Source organism: Sturnus vulgaris, chromosome 2 (genome assembly GCF_052056855.1).
Source record: "Sturnus vulgaris isolate bStuVul1 chromosome 2, bStuVul1.hap1, whole genome shotgun sequence".
Classification (NCBI taxonomy): Eukaryota; Metazoa; Chordata; class Aves; order Passeriformes; family Sturnidae; genus Sturnus; species Sturnus vulgaris.
This window is the reverse complement of record NC_142244.1, coordinates 73,824,273-73,847,882: the sequence shown is the minus strand read 5'-3', so window position 1 is coordinate 73,847,882 and position 23,610 is coordinate 73,824,273. Positions and strand designations below refer to the sequence as shown.

General features: G+C 34.8%; 1 long non-coding RNA gene across 3 annotated transcripts in view; it reads right to left on the bottom strand.

Annotated features, from left to right (window-relative positions):
• Positions 1 to 23,610, bottom strand: part of LOC148224853 (uncharacterized) — a 218,338-nt gene that overhangs the window by 146,688 nt on the left and 48,040 nt on the right. For all 3 annotated transcript variants that reach the window (XR_015801553.1, XR_015801552.1, XR_015801554.1), the window contains one exon: positions 22,967 to 23,123. This is a non-coding gene — a long non-coding RNA (uncharacterized LOC148224853). The remainder of the gene's footprint in view (positions 1 to 22,966; positions 23,124 to 23,610) is intronic.

Sequence of the window (23,610 nt, the reverse complement as noted above, 5' to 3'; positions counted from 1 at the left end):
AGTGTTTTTGATGGATTCTTTCAATTAACATATATTTGTGGCATTTTTGTACTTTAAGACATAAAATTTTCTAAACAATGAATATAATCTCTTGAGAATAAGTAAGAATGTATCATAATCAAACTTGGTTTTTTTTAAAAAAAATGCCTTTATTCTTATCATTAGTTCTTTAATATTTCTGATGCATTCATATTGTCTAAATATTTCTTCTATCAGTAAATAGTGCTTATCTTCAAGCATGGAGATAAATGACGTTTCTGTTCTCTGTGTACCTGATTTACAAAGTCTGTTAAGTTGTTCTCCTTGTTATGAAAATCAGCGAGGACTACATGGTCCTTGGCGATTGTGTGTTCAGTCTTGTGTCAATATAAGTATGTAGGGTCCAGGAACTGGTAAACTTTCTGAGTGTGTTTTCTCTTTCTAACCTAAAAATCTATAGATTTTTCTCCTGAACAAGCATTTAAATTAAGCTATGAGAGGATGTGGACTAGGTACATAAACTAAATAGAGAACAGGAAGTAATATGAAACAGTTAAAATAATAGTCACTTTACATAATTGTTTGGTCTTTACATATGTTTATTTGGATTTATAAAACCAAGATATGGAAGAAATATTCCTTAACTCCAAAATAAAACTCTTTGAAGTCTGATTAAAAGCTCATGCAGATATGTTTTTCTTACTCACAAAAGAAGAGAATTAAAATTTTTAGAATTGACTCTTACAGTTTCTGATATGTTGGTGAATAATATGGAGGGAAAAGGACTGCAAACCTGGATGATTCAGAGTTACTGTCACAGGATGAGGTTAAGGTCACTAGAGTAATCTACAAAGTTTTAAAAGTTTCAAGGCCATAAAACAATACTTACACAGCAGTGTGCTAAACTATAGGTTGGACTTGACGATCTCAAAGGTCTTTCCCAAACTAGTTGATTCTGTGAGTCAGTGAGTCATCTTTCTCACAGAGCTTGTATTCAGATAGCTTGGACAAATACCTGAAGTAATATGTCAGCGTGCACATACTAGAGTTTTCCTTAGTGAGGTGGAATTTCTCTAGTGATTCACATAAAGCCTTCTAGTTGTCCCTCCATTCATAGGCATTAAGGTATGGGAGAACAAAAACTGTTCATACAAACATAATTTTTCTGACCTTCAAAGGAAAAGTGAATCAGATTGAAAGTGTATATTCTAGATAGTTTTCAGACTTGTTTCTGAGAGGGTAGTTGTCAAAAACTGTTTAAGTACCTTGGCAGAATAGCTAGCCTATTGGCTTATACATATTTGGTTTTTTGTTTGTTTTGTTTTCTTGTCATTTTGGGAAATTTTATAAGAGTGAATGATACAAATTCTCACAGGATTCACTTTCTCAACTGTTGGCAAAAGCAAGTAAAGAATGCAGGGCTTTGCTACAAAATAAATGAATACTATAGGAGAGCAGGGGGAGGAAGGGTAAGCATTATAAGTAATATTTGGGAATAAAGTTCCAAAGAGTCTATTTTAGATTGAGCAGGACTGTGCAGCTGTGCTTGGTTTGTATTCTTGATTCAAAAGGAAGTGACACTGTTGACATCATCTGTGAAGCAGATTTGATATTTAAACATATCATGAATTTTAACAAAATCTATAAAATTCCTCTTTTACTGTATCCTTTCAGTGTACTTTGAAAGCCCAGTATCTTGGATTAAAAAGAAGAGTGGTATAGTTCACGTTTAATACATGTTCATTATAAATCTATGAGAGCTTATTTTTTAAAGTATGAACAAGTGGGCCTTCTTTAGGCATCATTTAGTTCTTTCATAATGTTAAAAAAAATTGATTACACTATTCTAATACATTCATGCTGTTAAAAGCTCTTTGGATTTGTTTAGTTGGTTTTGGTTTAATTGGATTTTCATTTAATTAAAAAAAAAAGCACAAAGGATTTGTGTAAAATCTCACTTATATCTGAACAATTAACCACCTGTCAACTGGATTGCTGTGTTGTCTACATGGTAAAAATTGTAAGTAGATGGAGCAAAGATTTCAGTGGACAGAAAGTCAAAACATGAGATAAATGGCTAGTCATGGAGGCCTACATTTTGTGTATTTTAGAGAACAGACATGGAAAAACAAAGTTTAGATATAATGCAATTCTTTTAGAAATTGCTGTGTCCTACTCATTTCTGATCTTGTCAGATTTTCAAGAACTGTGGACTTAGAGAAACAGAACTTACATGCAGCTGGTTCCATACTATGGGAGCAATACTGTGACTATTACTTCATTAAAGTCTAATTAAATTTTGACTGTGTTACTTATAAAATGATAATGCATCCTGTTTAGAGTTGGAACATTAGCATATTGAACGTGAATTATGTTTTTCTGGATATTTACAAATGTAACAAATCATATAGTTAATTTAAAATAGAATCATCACAAATTGTGTAACTGTACAAAACTTATTTTCCTTTGGTTTTTTGGGGGTTTTGTTGTTGTTGCTGTTGTTTTGTTTGGGTTTTTTTTTGTTTTTTTTTTTTACTTTGTGAGTGAATGGTTTAAACCATAGAACATAGACAATTGAAAAGACAACGTTGAAACTCTTTAAAGTGCTTTAGTCACATTCAGCAAATATATCTGTAGTTCAGATAGAAATGCTAACTATTTATTTTTTTATATTCATACTCTGATGTAGTCTAAAAGAATATTTAGAACAATTCTAAAGCAGTCATACTCATTTTTGGTTGACATGGCTGAACTTCAGTTGTCATTTTTCTATATTTCTGGGTATCCTGCAGTTCTACATTTTAAAATTTGTGACTGAGTGAAAGCACATTCCCAAAGTCCTCATTTTGGAGTACATGTCTTCTTGAGTCTTCTGAGTCTTTATATATATTTTAGCATTAACTATCAGATGATGTTTCCATCTGTCATAGATCCCACAGAACTACGGCTTAATGTTGAAGTATTTGGTTCTCCAGATTAATCAATTCTCACAGTTCAGGTTTAGGTTATTTACAAGACATCAAGACAGGCAGACTTCAATTAAGACACTGGGAAAATTCGTCCTGACTTATCTATATCTTAGTCTTACCTTTCTTGATCCCATTTTTTTTCATCAATTCCCTGTTTAAATAGCTCCCTGTTACTCTTCCTAAAATTTATTCAATATTTCCATGTCAGAAGACCTGATAACTCAAAAGATGATGAAAAAATAGAATATAGAGTATCCTGATTTGGAAAGGTATTCACAAAGATCATCAAAGTCCAATTTCTAGCCCTGCACAGATGTCATGATTTAGGAATGGTATTCCCCAATTTAGTTTTCCTATTGAAACCCATGAGCCACTCACTTGCTTGTCCCTACCCCTTCCCTTAAGAAGAATTGGAGACACAAAAGGTAAGATCACAGGCTGAGAAAAGAACAATTTACTGGAAACAACAAAGAGATAAGAAGATGAATATTAATAGTAACACTATAAAAACAAAGTGTACAAGATGCATGTGATTTCTTGGAAACAGTGTTCCCTCTGCCATATTTACTCAGCACAAAGGAACTCCTTCTTCCTGGGACACTCTCACCCCTGCCAATGCCAGAGCATTGAGATGAGGTGGTATAGAATAACCTCCATGTCCTAGCCATGCCTTCTTCTGGCTACAACAAAAATTAACCCACTCCTGACCAGAACCAGGACAACAGGCAACAGGACAGCCCCAGGAATCACACCATGTGCCTGACAGGATATTGCAAACGTTTCTTTAACTCTGTCAGACTTGGTGACCACTTCCCTGAGGAGCCTCTTCCAGTGCCCACCTACCCTCTGGATGATGAAGTTTTTCCAAATATCAAACCTAAACCCCCTCTGACAAAACTTCATGCCTTTACCTTAGGTCCTATCACTGGTCATAAGAGAGAAGAGATCAGTGCCTTCCCCTTATGCAGAAATTGTAGATGATGAAGAGTGACTCTCCTCTAGGCCCTTCACCATCCTTGTGACCTTTCTTTGGACACACTCTAATAGTTGCATATCTTTCTTATATTGTAGCACCTAAAACTCCACATAAGGATTCGAGGTGAAGCTAGACAGAGTGAATCAGGAAAATCACCTCCCTTGACCAGCTAGTGATGCACCCTTCAGGGGGGTCATGTCACACTGTTGACTCAGTAGAATGGGACTTAATATTAGAAAAAAACAAGATTTGAACAGTTGAGACTAGTAAGTTTATAAGGGTAGTGGCATATGGAGGCTGAAATACTGCTGAACCAAGTGGAACCCAGCTCCTGACAAATGATGTCTTTGAGATAGTTTTTCCTCTTTTTATTCTTGCAGAATTGTCTTCTGCCATTTAAGACAGAATAGAAAGCCTTCAAATATGTTTGTAGAAAGCCAAATTATTTCATTACCTTAACATGATGGTTTTTATGTAAAATAAAGTAACAGATGGTAAGGTGTAGGTCTAGAGACGAGGATTTTTCCAATTACTTATGAAGAGGTGAAAAATGAACAAATCTGCATAATTTTTTATATCATAAAAAGGTAGAAAGCATTTTCCAGACTGATTGGAATAGAATGTCATTAAAATTGCTTCTTAAGGGAATATTTTAAGTGTCTGTTTTTCAGAATGAAGTGCCTGTAACTCATGGGCATAGATAACAGCTGTGCTGGCCTCTCTGTGTAAATGCAGTCATATTTCTATGTATTTAAAAATTTTAATAAGTTATATGATTCATGTAAGAATTTATGGTTACTCAAAAGCATCAGAAATGCAATTTAAGTGCTACTACTCATAAGACTTGCCAAAGGATTAACATCAGCAGATTTATTTTCTAAATTTTATTGTCATTGTATATCATATGTCTTCTAATATCACATCTCTGTACTGCAATAACTTCATTGTAAAGTAACTGAGAGAATAAAACCCAGCTGAAGAAATTATTACAAAAAAAAAGTTGTATTTGTAAAAGCATTTCTATAATTAGAATTTTATCCATAGAGAAAAGATAGAGTTTATTTATATGAATATTTCACCACTTTTAACAATACACATCCTGACATAAAAAGTACTAAGTATTCTGTAATTAATTAATCTGAATCTATTTAGATTTGTTATGATTTTTCTATTATCAGTGTATATAAAATGTTTTACATAACTTGCCACAAAGTAAAACATTCTGACATTGCACCTCAAGTCATGTTGTTATTCTCAACACTGTATACTGTGTGAAACAGCAAAATTAACAAGTAATTAAAAAATACTTTTCTTTTTGTTTGATTTCTTATAAAGTCTAGAAAAAGTTTTATGACTCTCTGTGTTGCTCAGTTCATTGTAAATGACACTAACACATCTTTGAAATATTTCAAGCAACAGTCAAATTTAATATGCACATGGCTTTATGAATGATTACCATAAATATTCAAAGTGGTGAGGCAAACTTTTCCCTGAAAATGCAATCTTCTCAAACTCTGCAATATTTAATAAGTTATTGCTCTAGCATGCTGTATTTTTTCTTAGTATCTTCTATGTTGCAAGATTAAGTCTTTTCAGAGTAAATATTTCTTTGAGAGTCCGTGGCCCTTACAGCACAGATCACTACTGTCACTGAAGAAGTTAAAAGTATTGAGTGCAAAATATTTGGTAATCAAATGTGGTTTTAACATTTATAACCATATAGAAAAGCATACTTTTAAAGGTCCTGATAAACTTTTGGAAATGGAGTAATATGCTTCACTAGTAAGAAAGAAGTAACAATATACTTTAATAAATTAGTGAATTAATTAAGAAAATTCAATCATAAATGCAAGAATGGTTTAACAAGATTGAATGGGAAATTGAAATTTGTTCATTTACTGCATAGAGGACAGGATCAGGTAAAGATGTCAGGGACAACCTGCTGTTGAGTCATGAGGGTCAGCAAGAACCCACCCTTCCTTCCTCAGAGAGGAGTCAAGGTGCATGCTTAGTCCAAGACTTGGTCAACAGTTTATGTCTAAAGGATTCTATATGCACAATGAATCCTATATTTCACTTAGCTAAGATTTCAAATTTTAGCTGTTAATCACTTACCTGTCCTGTTGTAGCAAGGAATTTCTCAGCCTCTAGGAGTAACCTTGAGGGGCATCTTTACTCAAGGTGAAGTCCTAGTCTGGGGCCCCTGCTCTGCAGGAGAGCTCAGCAGGCCCTGAGCATGTCATTATTTGCAAAGGAACATGATTGACTTATTTGTGTACTTCTAAGACATCTGAGTCACTGTTCTAGACAGCCCTTGTGTACCATGTTGCCACCTATCCCCCAAAGTCCACAGCAAGCTGGAAATGGCTGTCAAAACACCACTGGTGATTATGGCTCAAGGCAGGGGCAGGGGAGAGAGGCACACTGTCACACTCCATGCCATGACTATAATCAATTTATCTTTCTTTTGGAGGCTGCTGGTATGGCCACTCTATGGATGTGAGTATGCACAAGTTATGTGTGTTTTGAACAGACACAGTCATAAAATGAGGCACCGATATTTCACCTAATAGAAAGAGCCTGACATACTGGATGCACAGCTTTTACTTATTCATTAATTTTAGTCTGAGAATCTCTCTTAGCTCTCATAAAAATCTTTCAACCTTTACCTGTCAATCTGGTTCTTCCAGAACCAGCCAGGTCCCTTCTCTCAAAACTTGTCAACACTTTTCAAAATGTCTCTTCTAATTTCAGTCTTAGAACAAAGATAAATTTTCTAAAAATGTTTTCCTTTTTCTATTCAACAGCTGTTTAATTTAAAGCAATTTAACTATCTTATCCTAATAAAGGACTATGAAAAAGTTGCCACAGCACCCTTTGAACGAATAGTCTTGAAGCACCCAAATGTTTCTAGGCTTCAAGAGAATACAGATACTTTTTTGTACATTTTATTTTAATATGTCTTTAATGTGTCTCGGGTTTTTATATGCAGTATATTTATGAAAAGTGATAGGTTAGCTTTCAGGCATTTCAGATCTGGAGATAAAAGTACCTGGTATGTTCACAATCTGCCTCTTCTGTGAAACTTCTGTATTGTCCTTTACTCAGAGCTAATTGTGAAATTGGAAGCCGTAATGATTATTTACTTTTTCTGAGCACCCAAAATTACTTGGGAATTTTAATACCCCAGCTGTCTTTCAATGTCTATCTACAGCCATCCTGGAAAAATTAGTAAAGTTTGGGATCTATTTGAAGTAAGTTAAAGGATAACAACCTAATTAATAATGCCAATCAAAATTATTTTCTCAACAGTATGTCTTCTAAAAAAGGTTGTTTTGGGAAAGAAATGTAAGGGGAACATTTATGCACTTAGAAAATTTTCAAAGGGATAATTTTAAGGCATCTTAATTCAAAACAACAGAGAACATTAATTTTTGCTATGGGACTAATAAATATTTAATGTATTATTTATAGCAAAGAAAAAATTATCTGTACTACTGCAGGCATATGGATCTGATCACCCCAGTATACAAAGTATAGGACAAATTGGAATATAAGAAAAATTTAAAAATATGGAAAGGATTTCAAATAAAATTAGGGGTTTTCTGATTACTTGATGACATATTTATATATATAAATATCACATGTATTTCATAGAGGGTGGATGTGCATGAATCTATCAGAGGAATGAAATGCAAAGCATGCATCTGCCTGGACTTCAACAAAGCACTTGATATAGCACCATGTGGGAACTATGGGTCAGATGAGAAAAGATAAAAATTACAACAACTATGAAATTATCAAGGTTCTAGTTAAAGGAGGGAAGACAGAAGATATCACTGATATTAAATACTTTATGAAAAACAAGTGAAATATTGTTTCTCAAGGCTTAGGTCGGTAATATTCTTAAGTGAAATTGAGGATTTTATGTATCAGGAATATGGAATTCCTATGAATCAGGAATACCTCAAGGAATTTTACCGATATTGCAAATGTAAAAATCTTTGTAATACTAGAGAAAATGAAGGCTCATTCCACACAAGTACTACTTAAATAAGTAAAAGTAATTAGAATAAAGTCACTGAAGAAAGTACTAACAAAGCAGGAAACAACTTCTTCCAACAGTATTTGCTCTTCTCTTCTATAAAATAAAATCTGTTACTTTGACTTTCAGTGCCAGTTTTGGCTTTGCAGAAAGTTACTTCTACAGATGTGTACATTTCACTAACTGGTGAGTAACTGATGAATCAGTTCTAGCTGACAGACTAGTAGCTTCACAACTTTAATGATTTTTTTTTAATTGTCTGTTCATACTCACAGGAGAAAAATTGGGTGAATCATGGTACCAAACAGATAGATATAATAATACATTTGACAGTACAAAAATTTGTGTTTTGTAACTGGAAGCTAATAAGACAAAACCTGAGGGCAGAAATTCAGGCTCATTGAAGGAGCTGTATCATATTCAGTCCTATGAGGTACCAATAGATCCGAGCTGTGAATAATGCAAGTGGTGTTCTAGGATTTGTCAGCTGAGCTAGGACAATATTAGTTCCATTTTACAAAATTCTGATGAGATAGTCTCTGAAATATGTGCTTTGGTCATTCATACTGAAAGGAGATGAATTTAAACTGACGGAGAGAGCTTCTGTAATAATGTAGAAAATTGGAAGTCTATTATATGAGAAGAGATTGGAAGTACTCGGTTGGTTTGGTTAGTCTGGTGGCACAAAGGCAGAAAAGGGATTAGAGTCCTACCTATAAATTCATCAAAGGTTATAGACTATGTAGGATAAAGGGTTGGTAAAGGAACAAATGGGTACAATAAATATGTTTTGCTTGAAACTGAAGATTATCTAGTAATTCTATGGAATGTATGGAAGCTTAGCTTTTACAAAGTGTAACAGGGGAAAACCCAAAGATTAACAAAATATTATTTTAAATAGATTTTTCATATTTTTTAAAGGATAAATGACTGATTCCTGAAATAAAAGGAACCATTGCTATATGAATGTATGACACGAACAATTAATAGGTCACATGCATTGAAAGACATAAATAGATATGAAATATATACATTAAATATAGGTTTGCATGACTTTAAGTATCTGTAAACAGCTGGAAATATGAATCTGAGTAAAATAAACCAACTGATTTGTTATGGATTCAGTTGCAGGCCTGGGAATAACAGGTTCTACTATCTGTACAGAGTGGAAAGAATTCTCCCTTTTTGGAATTCTTTAAAGAGATCTTCAGTTCGTCTCTAGGAAGTATGAACTTGCACATTAATCTGTAGTTAAAAGAATTAATCTAATTCTCAGCTGTCTTCATTTGATAAAATGAATCCCACTCATAAACTGTAACAGGCCTGAGTAACGAAAAATAGTTGCTACTAGCACAGTCTCTGAGAAAACCTAGAGAAAACAAGAAAAGAAATGAGATTTATTAGAGACAAAAGTAAGGAGTGTATGAAGAAGATAATGAAATTTATCTGTTCTATGGTAGTATGAAAATAAGGTGTTGGTAGTAGCAGAAAAATTATGTTAAAATAACTCTAGAGACATATTTTGGCAAAGAAAAAGTAATAACAACAACAAAAATTCCCTATACCCACAGCCAATGATAATCAAATATAATGTAGAAATATTTGAGAAAAATTCTGGTCGAACAATATGCATTGGGATAGACTGTCAGATTTTAGGGAGAATACATATAAGTCTAGAATCTGATTTTTTCCCTAATATGTATAATCTGCTACTAGACCCTAGCTATCGCTTTTCTGTGACAACTCTTCAGGATTCATACAAAATTCATATTTCCTCTTTCTTCTTCTCTTTCAGTTTATACCACTGCTATTGAAGGCTCAGTTCTTGAGGTCCTTGAGATTATTCTGGGTGCAATTTTAGTGCAACTATTGTTCTGACATGAATAGAAGCTAGTGAAAGCGCAGGTGGTAAAAATAAAGTCTGAATATTTACAAGCAGAAAAATAGAGGCCTTAGTAAAATGTAAATGTTACTTGTGTAAGAGAGGAATCTCAAAAAATGTGATTCCAGTGCCTTAGCCCAGGCATTTTGTTCTGTTTTAGTGACATCCTTGGACATGTCTTCCAGTTCAATGTGGATGTCTCAGGTGTCTTAGGCGTCTGTGATGGATGCACTCAATCCCTTCACCAAACCAGCAGTAGTTCAACTTCAGAGGAGGCTTCAAGCCTTGCACAGCCAGTGCAAGAACTCTTCCAGTTCTGTTCTGTTCTCTGAAAACCCACAAAGGAGCAGAATGACAAACTAAGTATTTATACACACGAGCTTGAGGAAGAAGTAGCAGGGACATGTTGTGAACTGACTGCAACCCCCATTCCCTGTCCCTGCAGTGTTGTGGGGGAGGAAGTAGAGAACTTGGCAGAAAAAAGGGAAGAAGGGACAGGTGGGGAGAAGGTATTTTAAGATTTGGGTTTATTTCTTATATCCTACTATGATTTTATTGGTAATAAATTAACCTAATTTCCCCAAGTTGAGCCTGTTTTGTCCATGATGTTAACTGGTGAGTGATCAGTCCCCGTCTTTATCTTGACCCATCAGGTTTTCATTACAATTCCTTGTCCCTGTCCTGTTGAAGAGGAAAGTGACAGAATGACTTTGGTGGACACTTGGCTTCCAGCTGGGTCAACCCATCACCATACAGAAGTCCAAGTAGACCAATGTGCATAAACATAATACTCTACCAGCTTCTCCTTAACTTCACAACCTTGGCAGATAGCACAATTGCTTGAATTGCTTTCAGGGTTTTTCCTGACTTGTGCTGCTAGGTAGAAAGCTGTAGATACAAATTATTTATATCTGTTCAAAATGAATAAATTTCTACTTTTTTTCCTAGTTAGTTAAAGCAGAGTTTAAAAATAAAATTATAAACAAGACATTATATATATGCTTAAATTCCTAAAGTTAATACAGATCCATATAAAAAATATATGATAATTCTTTTAATTCCACAATGGCAAATGCATTTTTCATCTGGAAATAAGAATCAAGGTGCTATAACCGATTGCCCAAAATAATTTTTGAAAACATTATATGTTTTCTGATGTGTGTAACTTCATGTGATTTCTGAGAAAGTGCAATTATATCTAAAAAAGTAGTGATATAATGTTAAATGTATGAAAATTATGAAGCAATTTTTAAAACCAAAAAATTAATTCAAAAAGCTTCCAGGTTTTAAAAATGTTTTAGAACAGCAATAGGGTTTTATAAAACAAAATACTCCCTTCTCTTATTTTTCTAGTAAGATCATCATCACAGTATAAATTTATTATATATTTGCATACATCAATATCTTCAAGATCGTGTTACATGTCAGCTCACTATAAAAACAGACCTAATATGATAAAGTCAAGTATTTATTAGACTTTTATGCCTAACAGCAGACAACTCTATTAAACCAGGTTCATGTAACACTGGTTGGGCCTCTGAGACCTTCAAAGTGAAATCACATAAGAGCTACAGAAGACCTGCACTGGCTGTAGGTGGGCAGAATATTCAGCAGCATCTCAAATAGTATTAGATTCTCATGTGTAGGCAACAGAATCAAGCCCCTGGTATGCAACCTGAGATGAGCTGAACCATTCTGTAGGCATCACTGACTGTCCTGATCAGATTTCCATTGACTATAGTGTAAATTCAGACACCTGGCTCATGTAAAGACACTTAGGTATAGATATATAAAGACATTTGAAAACAGACAGATACATGCAGCTTCTACTGAGCTGAACCCAGCACCTGAAGCTCATTAGAATTTAAACAGAAATGTAAAAATAGCTTTTTTAACATTAAACAGATGTTTCTTAAAATTCATATTTTCAAATCCACTTTGCATGCACATTTAATTTTTATACTCTGAAGATAATAATTTACAAAGTATGACCAGTGCCATAAATTTTAATACTTTCTGCTGTTTATCTAGTCTTTACTTGTACTACTTCATGACCTATTTCCCATTAACATTTCCTGTAAAGAAGGCATTCAGCTGCCATTACTGCCTTTGAGAATCACTTCTTAATGCTTTTCTATAAGGAGAGAAGCTGCAGTTATCTTGGTTTCTGAAAAAACATGACAGTTATAGCAGATTTTTTTTTTTTTTCATGAAAGCTAGGTTTATAAGAATCATGCAGCCCAAATCTGGGGTATATAATAATTTGACATGTTTTAAATTTCATTCTAATTATATATTATGGTTTTAATCAAAAATACTGTGGATTTCAGCAGAACTGTTAATATTTCAAAGTGGCATAAATATTTAAGAAGATGGAAGCTCCTATCTTTGTGATCTGACAACTAAAAACAGTAAGTTCAAAACATGACAAGCCATATGTTTTACATGATGCTAAGAAAAGCTTATAATCATCAAACTCCCAGATACTTCTGAGATATTAATGGTTCAGGTGTTCTAATTTTAATAGCTGAACTCTACAGGGGTATGTCTTTCAAAGTATGTGTTTTAGGCAGTATACCTTTATTTTTCAGTATCTTATCATATGACTCAGAATCAGAATATTTGACATGACAATAGCAAAATGAAACAAAACAAAAGAACAACAACAACAAAACAAAGCTCAGCAAAAAACCAACAAATATTAAAACGGGCCAAAACTAGGAATGAGCTGTAAGATTTGAAGATGTATAATACAGTAGATCTAATACCATAACTATTCAGGGAATGTTTGGATAACTTTAGGCCATCTTTATCCTGTCATAAGAGAATGTTACAGGAATAAAAGTTGTTCACAGAATTGCAGAATCATGAAGTTTAGAAGTAACCTCCAGAGGTCATTTAGGTCCTAAATGCATCTTTTATACAATTAAAGCAGTTAAAGCAGATTGCTTTGAGCTGTGTGAAGTAAGTTTTTGAGTATTTCCACAGACAAACATTCCACAATTTATCTGGGAACCTGTTCCAGCATTTGACCACTCTCATATTAAGTACTGTTCACTTTTTTTATAAAAAACTTCACAGCGTGGTCCCTTTCAGGCCCAGTAGGGAAATGATTGCTTTTTCCTCATCTAAGGTATGTACAAGCATTGAAAAATAAAGTCACTGAAAGTTACTGATTTACTCGTCTCCCCATAACTATTCAGTGTCCTCATTCCATGCTATTAAAATGAGAATCACCTAAGGTGTATGGAGCACAATGCCTTCATGGAAAGAAAGGGGGATCATTAACCTTGCAAACTCCAACAAATTAAGTTGATCCTGTGGAAACTGAATTTCTTAAATTTGTATGCATGACTATAATTTTGTTGTGTCTTCTGGTAAAACGTTTTGGGTCCAGATCTGACTAAATGCAAGATTGGGAGACCAGTGCCAGAGAAGTGAAAGAACCAAACATGTGAGAATGGTCAGAAGATGTTCTTATTTATCTGATACTGCCTAATGGTTCACCTCTTCATTATACAAACAGAAAAAAAAAAGAGAACAGGAGTTTAAACTCTTAGCCTACTTTTTTCCCCTCTATTTTTATCTTCAACTAGTTTTTTCTTTTTCTTCATTTTCATTCCTATTCTTAGGTAAATATATATGTGTACTTATTATATATTCATGTCTATTTGTCTCTATATAATAAACCAAAATAAAACTAAACCAACCTTTATCATTAATCTGCAATGTTCTGTTCTCATGCTTTAATCAAACTGAAGAATGGATGTGGGAAATGCAAGGCAAAGGTTAACATCTCTATCCTATTATAGCTGTAGTCACTTGAGACAAAGAAAGTGTATCTTTTAACACTCTTCATTTGTTCTTTTTTTTATTTCAGCTTAATGCAGTCTTTTTGCTTGGCTTTCAATAATAAATTTGTTCAAACTCTGTGTGTTCTCTAAAGATTTCTAAACGTAGTATATGCTTCAAATACCAATATCCACAGCCTAAACTGTGTCAGCAGGAGTTGTAAGGTAAATGTTTGGTTCAAGTCTTGCAAATAATGTTTGAGTTAACAAACCTTTATTCATTTGCTAATATTTTTTCACATTCTGAAGGTACTTTTATTGTGTATTTAAATAATATCCAGAACAGTGAAATATCTGCGGCTTCCACAGTAAAATAGCACTGGTCTTGGTGATATAGGTGCCAAAAGAAACCTGTCCAGGTTCATTTGTCCAGGACAACAAGGCTGGCAAAGGCTCTAGAGCACAAGCCCTGTGATGAGCAACTGAGGGATCTGGGGTAGTTTAGGTTGGAAAAGAGGAGGTTCAGGGATGACCTTACCTTTCTCCTGAAAGAAGATTTTAGCAATGAGGAGACTGCCTGGTAACCAGTGACAGGACAAGACATAGTGTCAAGCTGCACTAGCAGAGATTCAGGCTGGACATCAGGAGGGATTCCTTCATGAAAGGGGTTGTTAAACATGGGAATGGACTGCACAGGGAGCTGGTAGAATCACTATCACTGGAAGAGTTTAGGAAAAGACTGGATATGATGCTTATCTCCATGGTCCAGTTGACAAGGTTTTGTCCAGTCAAGGGTTGGACTCCATGATCTCAGAGGTCTTTTTCAATATAAATGATTGTGTGGTTCTGTGATTCTCACTTTCCCAAAATGTGAAGTTATTCCTTGTAGTATTAGATAAATACTCACCTGATCTGTTCAACTTCAATTGTCAAATCTGATTAAATAAATCCTGGAATGTTTTTCTGCCCCAAAAATCATCTCATATAAACACCTGGCTGTGGACAAGGGAAAGCAAATCTTACAGAAAAATAAAACTGTATATCTTTTAAAGATTGCAAAACAGGTTCAAAACACAGTTTGTCAAGGTGGTTGACTAGCAAAATAATTGAAATTCATCTTATCTCCTCCTTTATTTATTTTAGTGCATTTAGTTTTATTTATAGCTGTTCTTCCTCTGTCTTCTGTTACTTTTCTGATGCCATTTTTGTTTAAAAATCTCTTGTATCCCACTTATTCCAAGGTATAACAAGTTATTTTTATTTTTTTTTTATCTTAAGGAATCCCAGGCCCTGTGCATCAGAGAGAAAAGTCTGGAGGAAGACTTATCCTTTGTAACAAAGAATCAGATTAGGGAACGACTCCGAATTCTAGAATGATAGCATGAAGTGAATTGGAATAGATCTTTAAGGATCATCTAGTCCAAACTACATTACATGGGCAAGGACACCTTCCTCTAGATTAGGGTGCTCAAAACCTTTTTCAACCTGGCTTTGAACATCTGCAAGGATTTGGCACCCACAGCTTCTCTGGGCAACCTGTTCTAGTGTCTCACTGGACTTGTAACAAAAAAAAATTCTTCTTCATATCTTATCTAAATCTACCCTCTTTCAGTTTAAATCTATTACCCCTTGTCCTTTCACTCCAAGTCCTGATAAAAAGCTCCTCTCCATCTTTCTTATAAAACCACTTTAAGAATCAGAAGACTGAGTCTTCTGTTTTACAAGATGAACAACCCCAACTCTCTTAGCTTGTCTTGGTAGCACAGGTGTTCTCTCCCTCTGATGATTTTCACTGCTATCTTCTGGATATGCTCTAACACATCCATGTATTCCTTATACTTGGTACTATTCCAGAGCTGGACACAGCACTCTGGGTGGAGGTCTCCTGAGAGCAGAGTATAAGGAAAGAATCATCCCCCTCAATCTGCTGGGCATTATTCTGTTGATGCAGACCTGGATATGATTAATTTTCTGGGTTGCAAACATACAGTACTGGCTCATATTTTTTCAACCATCAGTACCATCATGTCCATGTCTGCAGGGCTGTTCTCAAAATATTCATCCTCATGGTACTAAGATTGCCCTGATCCAGGTACAAGACTTTACATCTGGTCTTGTTAACTTCATGAGGGAGGTCCACCCGGGTGCACTCCTCAAGCCTGTCAAAGTCCCTCTGGAAGGCATTTCTTCCATCTAGTGCATCAACTGCATCAATCAGCTTGGTGTTATTTATATCATATAAACAGCTCAAAATTCCCACAAGAGAGGTATTTTATTTTCATATGTAAGTAGTTTCTCATTCAAAGAAAGCAAGTTCCTTATAGTGCGGCAAAGAGTTACATTAGTATTCTTCTACATTAAACTCACTTTTTAACCTTTTCTCCTGCATTGATTTAATTATACAACTTATATGCCGAAGTAGCTAGACACTGTGAAGAAAAAGTGAACTCTTTTATCTCTTTTTTCCACCAAGCTCCTTGTTGGAGTCACAGTGTAGAACCTCAGCTCAGTAGGAAAATGTCATTCTTGCCCTTTGATGTATTTAGATTATGAGTCACATAGAGCTACCAAGTATCTGGTTTTGTTACAAAAAGAGAAGATGATTACAAATGCATTTTCAGCCAAGCTCTCGTCTAGGGACTAAAACCATCACTGAGATTAAGATATGTTTCTTTTTTGTGTGTCTTGTGACTTAACAGCTGAAGTGTGTTCTGTCCCTAAGTATTATATGACTTTAGCTTATCCCTTCACAGTAACAGAGAGACTGGAAAAGGCACAAGTGGATGCTTTTGGATAATGAAACCTTTATGATAACACTTTGTAAAAACTGAGCTGTTTTGCTTCATTATTGTAGAATTTATCTAAGGAACAAAAGACAGAATCTGTCTTTCTTTAGGCATCAAAGTTACATATTTAAATCTGATTAAGTCATAAAACTTTTTCAGTAAAAGTAGTGAGATGTGTACTTCCATTGTAGAGTCTTTGACTGGCAGGTAAGAAAAGTCAGATAATTTATATCTGCTTATTTATCAATTGCCAACCAGAGGATGAAATTCATAAAGACCTCTGGAGCAGATGCAAATAACTGAAGAACGCTTTCTTGAGGGAGATAAGATGTGTTATCTTTCTCTTCATGTAAGCTGCTACATTGCCAGAAAGGACCTAGTCTATCTTTCAATAAATTAAGACTGTTTGGAAAACATGCATTTGTTCATATATGTGTTCTTAGCGAAAATTGGTGAAAACTATTTTTTCTGATATCAGAATGGCAATAAGATTTTGATTTTCCATTTAAAAACTCAGAAAGAATATAAGTGGTCCTCATTTAGGCATTGAAGTGGATTATCCCCACTCCATTTTGTCACTATATTTGCTACACATATCAAAGTTTTGGTTGCAGGGATGCTGCAGGGATGGCCTTTGTAAGAAGTTGGAGCAGGGGACAGAGAGTTCCTAATAGGTCTACAGTGGATTTCAGTCTGTGGAGGAACCCATGCTGAAGCAGGAGAAAATTGTGAGGAAGGAGAGGCAGGCAGGAGCTGATACAGACTCATAACACTTAATAACTTATCCTACCTTGACCACTCTGGGGAGCTGGGTAGAAAAGTCAGGAGAGAAATAGTGAAGTTTCGTCTAAAGAAACATGGTAAGAGGATAAGTGGGGATTTTTAAAATAATTTGTCTTTGTTTGCCATTACCTGAATCTACTTTATGTGACAATAAATTCCATAAATTTTCCCTGAGCTGAGTTTGTTTTGTCTTTTATGGTAAATGGTAAGGAGTCTGCCTATGTTTATTTTGTCCCATTAGTTCTTTCTCCCAATTTTCTCATCCTGTCCTGTTGAGGAGGGCAAATAGCAAAATTCTGGGTGGGTATCCAACTGCAGAAGTTGTTACACAACAATAATCACAAACAAGCTATTTTTCTCATGAAAATTCCTAGGACCAAGAGGTTATTCTATATCGTCTCACATTATTGCCAGGGGAAAGGGGGAAGGGAGTCCCTTCGGGGGAAAAGACTGCCAAATAAATGTGGCAGAGAGAGTGGTGGGGTAACATCAGTTCTGGAGCTGATGGAGCATTTGGGGAACTCTGGTTCCAAGCTGGAGGGAGTGGTTGGGTAATTCCAGTTCCAAGCTGGGGGACCAGTTGGGGTGACTTGGCTCTGGTCAGGTTGGGTACTGTGGAGAGCATTTTGCCTGTGAGTCACACTCTCTTTTGTACACTTTTGTTCTTAATACTGTTGCTGATATTGTTTGTTTTCTTATTCTGTTGCTGTTTCCAGTACTTTTTTTTTTTTTTTTTTATATCAGCCCTCAGCCTTTACCTTTTCTGCCTCCAGTTCTCCTCTCCAGCCCACTCCAGGGTGAAGAGGTAGGAAGAGGAGGAGGTGGAAGAAGAAATCAGCAGCATGAATTGGAGAATCTCTGTGGGAGCACTAAACAGGAAAATAACATTTCTAACCCACAGCACTCAGTTTCCTTCCCAAAAAGTATTTGAATCTGATAAATAGTGCAAGTATTATGTTTTTATATTCAAATTGCCTTCAGAAACACTTTACAGAGAATTGAAATAATATGTTTTTTTCCAAATCCAAGCTAATTAATTTAGCTAATAGATCTCAAAATCATATTGAAATGTTGTGACTTCTTATGAATATTTCTTAGTAATGTTGACAAAGCTAATTTCCCAGTTAAATGCAGCATATCTATAGGATTGTGGCATTATATCTGAACTTATTATTTAAGCAGTAGTGTAATGAATCTCACGGCAGTGCCACACTCTCAAGACTACCTGTGTTTTGAATCCCAGCCATCATTATGAATCACACTTCTTTGACACATTTAGTAGCTCTCTTTACCTCTCTTACTGAGTCTGGGCTGGATTACTTATGTCTATCCCTTGTACCCAAGAGAAAGCAGGGCTTTGTGTGCCATTGATTCAAGCAGTCTCTGGATGCACAAAGATGAGACATATCTTCTAAATCATCATAATGTATAAGGTTATGTCTAGCTTATCTCTAGTTCAATTCAGTACTGTTTAATAAAAGGTAAAATAGAAGAGCACCTACCTTAAAGAAAAACCAACCATCTCTACACTACAAATTCCTGCGAAGTCTCAAGAATATTTGCTTTGTGTGGTAATTTTTTTAAAGTCTGGCCTTTTCCTTTCATTATCTGCATGGAAACTTCTGGTTGATGAACAGTATAAAGATGTGGTTCTTCATATCTGATGTTTAATATGAATTTATAAGCACTTAGACTTGACAGTTTTAGCTTCAAATACAGTTCTTTACTATCCTCAGATGCCTTTTTCTCATTACTCCTCCCACAGAGTTGTTCTTGAATATAGCTGACACTATTTAACCAGACTGTTTTATCTTTTTTAAAACACTGTGACAGATGTGCAAATGCTTTAACATTTACTGGTAAACATTTATTTCTGAGGTATTTTTTATCAGTTTCCTGTTATTTAACTATTTATGTGTGTTTTTTCTGGTGATGTTTAGCATCTAAAATTTTTTTCCACTAAGAAAACCCAGTGTGAACTATCAGTTTTGAAAACGGTACAATCGGATATGTGAATAAAGCTGTGAACTCACCAGTACGATTAAATGAATAGCAATGTTTGCAGCCTCTGTAACTTGTTCAAATTCTACAGGTTACTATGTCAGAAACTTTCAAATTTCATCACAAATTATGGTTTATTTATAAGCGGTTAAATGTATAATTTTCCTTTTGGCACAGTTTGGCAGATTTTTTTATTCAAGAAAAAATATAGAATTTAACTAATTTAATCTCTTTTTATGTATAGAAATGGAGAATTAATATGAATAAAATGTTTCTGAATTTTAACTGCTTTCATATTAACTGAAGTCATTAATATAATTGCAGTAAAAGTCAATATTTATCCACTGACAATTCGACCTGTTCCTTTTGGTGTGTGTAGAGTGTGAACTAAAGTAATTCTCATTGTTCCAAAATTTTAAATACCGCAGATTTCATCTTTATGTTTGAAAAAAATTTTGAAGAATAAGTTCAAAGCCAATCACCACTCCCATTCCTCCCTATAGCAGAGTGAAATCTAAAGATTTAGCCAAGTATTTGAATAACTAGTCTTCAGCAGTAAATCTGGTGTGGGAAATGGCTTACTGTTGTAGTCTTCACCTCCAAATACAGAGATTTAAAATATTTAACATCTTGAGAATTCCTCAGTCTCTTGCATGTAATGTTTTTTGAGTTTTATTGGAAATATGAGGACAGCTTTATGTGAGGTGGAGATACAGTTCTTCGCTACAGTTTTTTTGTGACTTCACCCAAAAGATAACACTAAGAACCAACTCTCCTTTCTTGCATGTAGTGGGGAATGTCTGTTGTGGTTGTGGAATTCAAAATCTGTCTAACTGGTAAAGTTTGATATTGCTGACGACCCAGTAATATAAGACAGGAAAATTTACACTTTCTCTAAATTAAAATAAATACCAGGGAGAAATTCAACTGCATATGCAGGGACTATGATTATCATTCTAGACCCTAGGGTACCCAAAACTGTGTGAAGGAACCCCTAATTATTTATTACATTTTTAAGCCCTATGCAGATATCTTGTATGTGAAGAAAAATAAACAGTACAGTCAAACAACAAGAGAAGGAGGCTACAATAGCATGTGTTTGTGAGTGTGTTTGTATCTATATGAAGGAGGCAGTGACAACTATCTTCAGCTACTAATTTAAAAATGAATGATAGGTAGTTATAATATGTAGTGAAAGACATTGGTAAATCACTTCAGTGGTAATGCATTCTTTGGAAATAAGCCAGTCATTGACGATAATTCACTGCCTGTATTTTCAATTCTGCTGTTTCCAGAACTTGGGTTATATATCAAAGTCAGTCATCATAAGGGAAAATGTAAAACATGGTATTATTCTTACTAATTTTGAGACAAATACTTCCATCTTTTGGTTAAACAGTGTTTATCTCAGTGGTGACTGATTCTGCAGAAGTTTAAGCCTGTCATGTATGATTATGTCAGTAGAATACTTTTATTGTTTTGGTGGGCTAGCCCTGGCTAACAGCCAAACACCAACCCAGCCACTCGTTAACTCTTCTCCTTTAGGGAGACTGTGACAGAAAATAGGACTAAAAATCTCCTGGGCCAAAATAAAGACTGGAGACTGCTTACTAAATACTGGAAGAAATTTATTCATTCTATTGTCATTTAAAATAGATTTGGATAGGGAGAAAGCAAGACAAAGAGTAAAACAAGACATTTCTTTCCCACTCCCTGAAACCTAATTTTAGACATTCATGCAGACTTCTTTTACTCTCTCCCTAACTAGCAGAGTAAGGTGTAAGGAGAAAGAGGTATTGGTGGCTCCTCTTTGCCCCTCCCTCCTTCTCATAGTTTTCCTTTGCACTTGTGCTTTCCCATGTGCTGTAATCAGTGTTTCTGAGTAAAAAGAAAAAATCTACTCTGGAGTGTGTTCTCCCACAACCTACAGTTCCTTCAGGAAATAACCATCTGCTTCAGCCTGGGTCCTCTCTTCCTTCTCTCCCCTCTTCTTCTTCTCCTCTGCTTTACCTTCGACCCCTGGTGTTCCCTCTTCCTTTATTTTCTGCCTATACAGCATTCTTTTTCCTTTCTTAGACATGCTGACACAGAGGGGCCACCAGGGTTCTGCAGTGGGTCCATTGTGGAGCCAGCTGGAGCTAGGTCTTCCTGACAAAGGGAAGCCCACCACGTCCTCCCACATAGGCCACCTTTGCAGCACCTGCTACTAAAATTTTACAACATAGACCCAACGATTTTGTTCAGAAGAAAAAAATTCACTTGAGAATAAATTTTGACTTTTCTCTCTTAAGATTCCACTTCAAAAGCCTCCAATATTTCTCCCATACTTGTCAAACCTTTTGACAAAAACAATGAATAGCAGAGATTTTTCTAGAAGCCCTCCTACTCCAAATATGGGCCTTATGGTTAATTTAAATGGTGCTTTTTCATTTTCTATTAGATGTCTCCTTGAAAATCTAAAGGTCCTTTTTTCTTCTTCTTTTGAAATCCTGATCTTTTTTGAAGATTTTATGAAGAAGAAATAGCGATTCTTGACCAGATTTTGGTTTGGTGGGGTTTTGTTTACTTGCTCTTTTTTTGTGGTTTTTTTTTTCATTTTTGGTTGTTTGGTTTAGGTTGGTTTTTTCTTCTTTTTTAGATGAACCATAGATGTGAGATCTTTCTACATACATGGATATTCATTAAAAATTACTGTCCCCAGGTCCACACACACTGGATCAGATTTCGACTACTTTTTATTAGTTAATTCAATGGTGAATTTCTAGACCAATTATGGAACATTTAGGTGAAGTTTTAATCAATTTCTCATAATATGTCATATTTCTCAGAATATAAAATTAATGCTAGAAAAATTCTCATGAAATATGACTTTACACACATAATTTGGCTACATGCAATTTAATCTTTTAAAGTCATCTGCTTATCAGCAGATTTCAGTGTTGAAGTACTTGACAACAGGGGAAGAAGAAGGATATTCTCTTTTTTTCTTGTTTCATTTTTGTCTTTCTATTTTCAAAGCTAAAAGAAAATTTTGTTGGTAAAATTCCTTGAAGCTTCAATATTAGTTCCTCTCTGTAGCCAACAGGGTGAGAGATATCTGTGTTTTAATTTGGTCATTACTTGCATAGTTGTTCTTGTGGTACATGAGCTATCAATCCATTAACTAAAAAAAAAATTATTTAGGTTAAAATTTTGTTCTCTATTTCATTGCGATATTCATTTCAACATGAAAGCAACAGGATATTAACCTTCACAGTTTTTAGGTGTAGAGAGAATTCTTGAACTTGTAGGCACTGGGTTCACAAAGTCATAAAAAGGGAAAAAAACCCCTGTTTTCAGACGTTAGTATCGCATTTTTCAGAATATTAAGGCATTTTACATAAAACAATAACTGGATTAAAATAGAAATCAAAGAGGAATAAAACCCTACAAAATAACCCTAGGAAATCTGCTGGAGAAGTCAGTGTCTTCCTCTTCCACTGAAGCAGAATAACATAAGTATTAGTTCATGTCTTTTATCTATTTCTTTTGTCTCTGGATTTTGCTGTACAATAATTTAATTTCAGTAGAAAGCATGTAGGCCTTTCAGTGAGGTCCTTTTTTCCCCAAAACTTGCTAGTGTGGCTTTTTTATTTGACATTTTTGTTTTTCAAGATCAGGAACAAACTGGATCACCTTATTTTATTTTCCATTCAATATATTTCATTAGTAGATTGTTAGCCACATAATGTCGGTAAAATTCTGTCCTCCTTACCTGTATCTGTAGCTGTGTTTGAAGAGTGTGCTCCATATATCACTGTAAGCACCTACAAAGGTCTCGTAGAGAGAAAGTTTTCAGGTTCTGGATATCAGCTACAGGGGGCTTCCACTTGGTCTACTGTCTTTTTTGAGTAAAAGTGTCCAAAAAGATCCTTAGAAATAAAAACAAACAAACAAACAAACAAACAAACAAACAAAAACCCCCACAAATAATCAAAACTGCCTTGGTTACCTTTTACTTATAATAAATAAAAGCATTTTCCCCTTTCAGTTATTATAAGGATTATATATGGATGAATATGTGTATGCTGGCATGCTTTATAACTGTTAAGAATTCACCCATAGAATGTTTATTTTGAAATATTACTTTTTCCATACAAAGAAAATACAATGAAACAAAAAATAAAAGGCAAATAAGCAAGTACACTGAATAGTTTAAGATCCAGAAACAAAGCATATAATAACACTAGAGCAAAATCTTCTTTTGTCTCAAAAATGTAGTAATGCTTTGAATATTTAATGTTCTGTTAGTTCCTTTCTACCTGCATAAGAGCTATTAGTATTAATACAAATTGCAGCTTCTGGAGCCTCAGATGTTGCATTCAAAGCTCATTTTCTGATGTCATTAAAACATGGCTT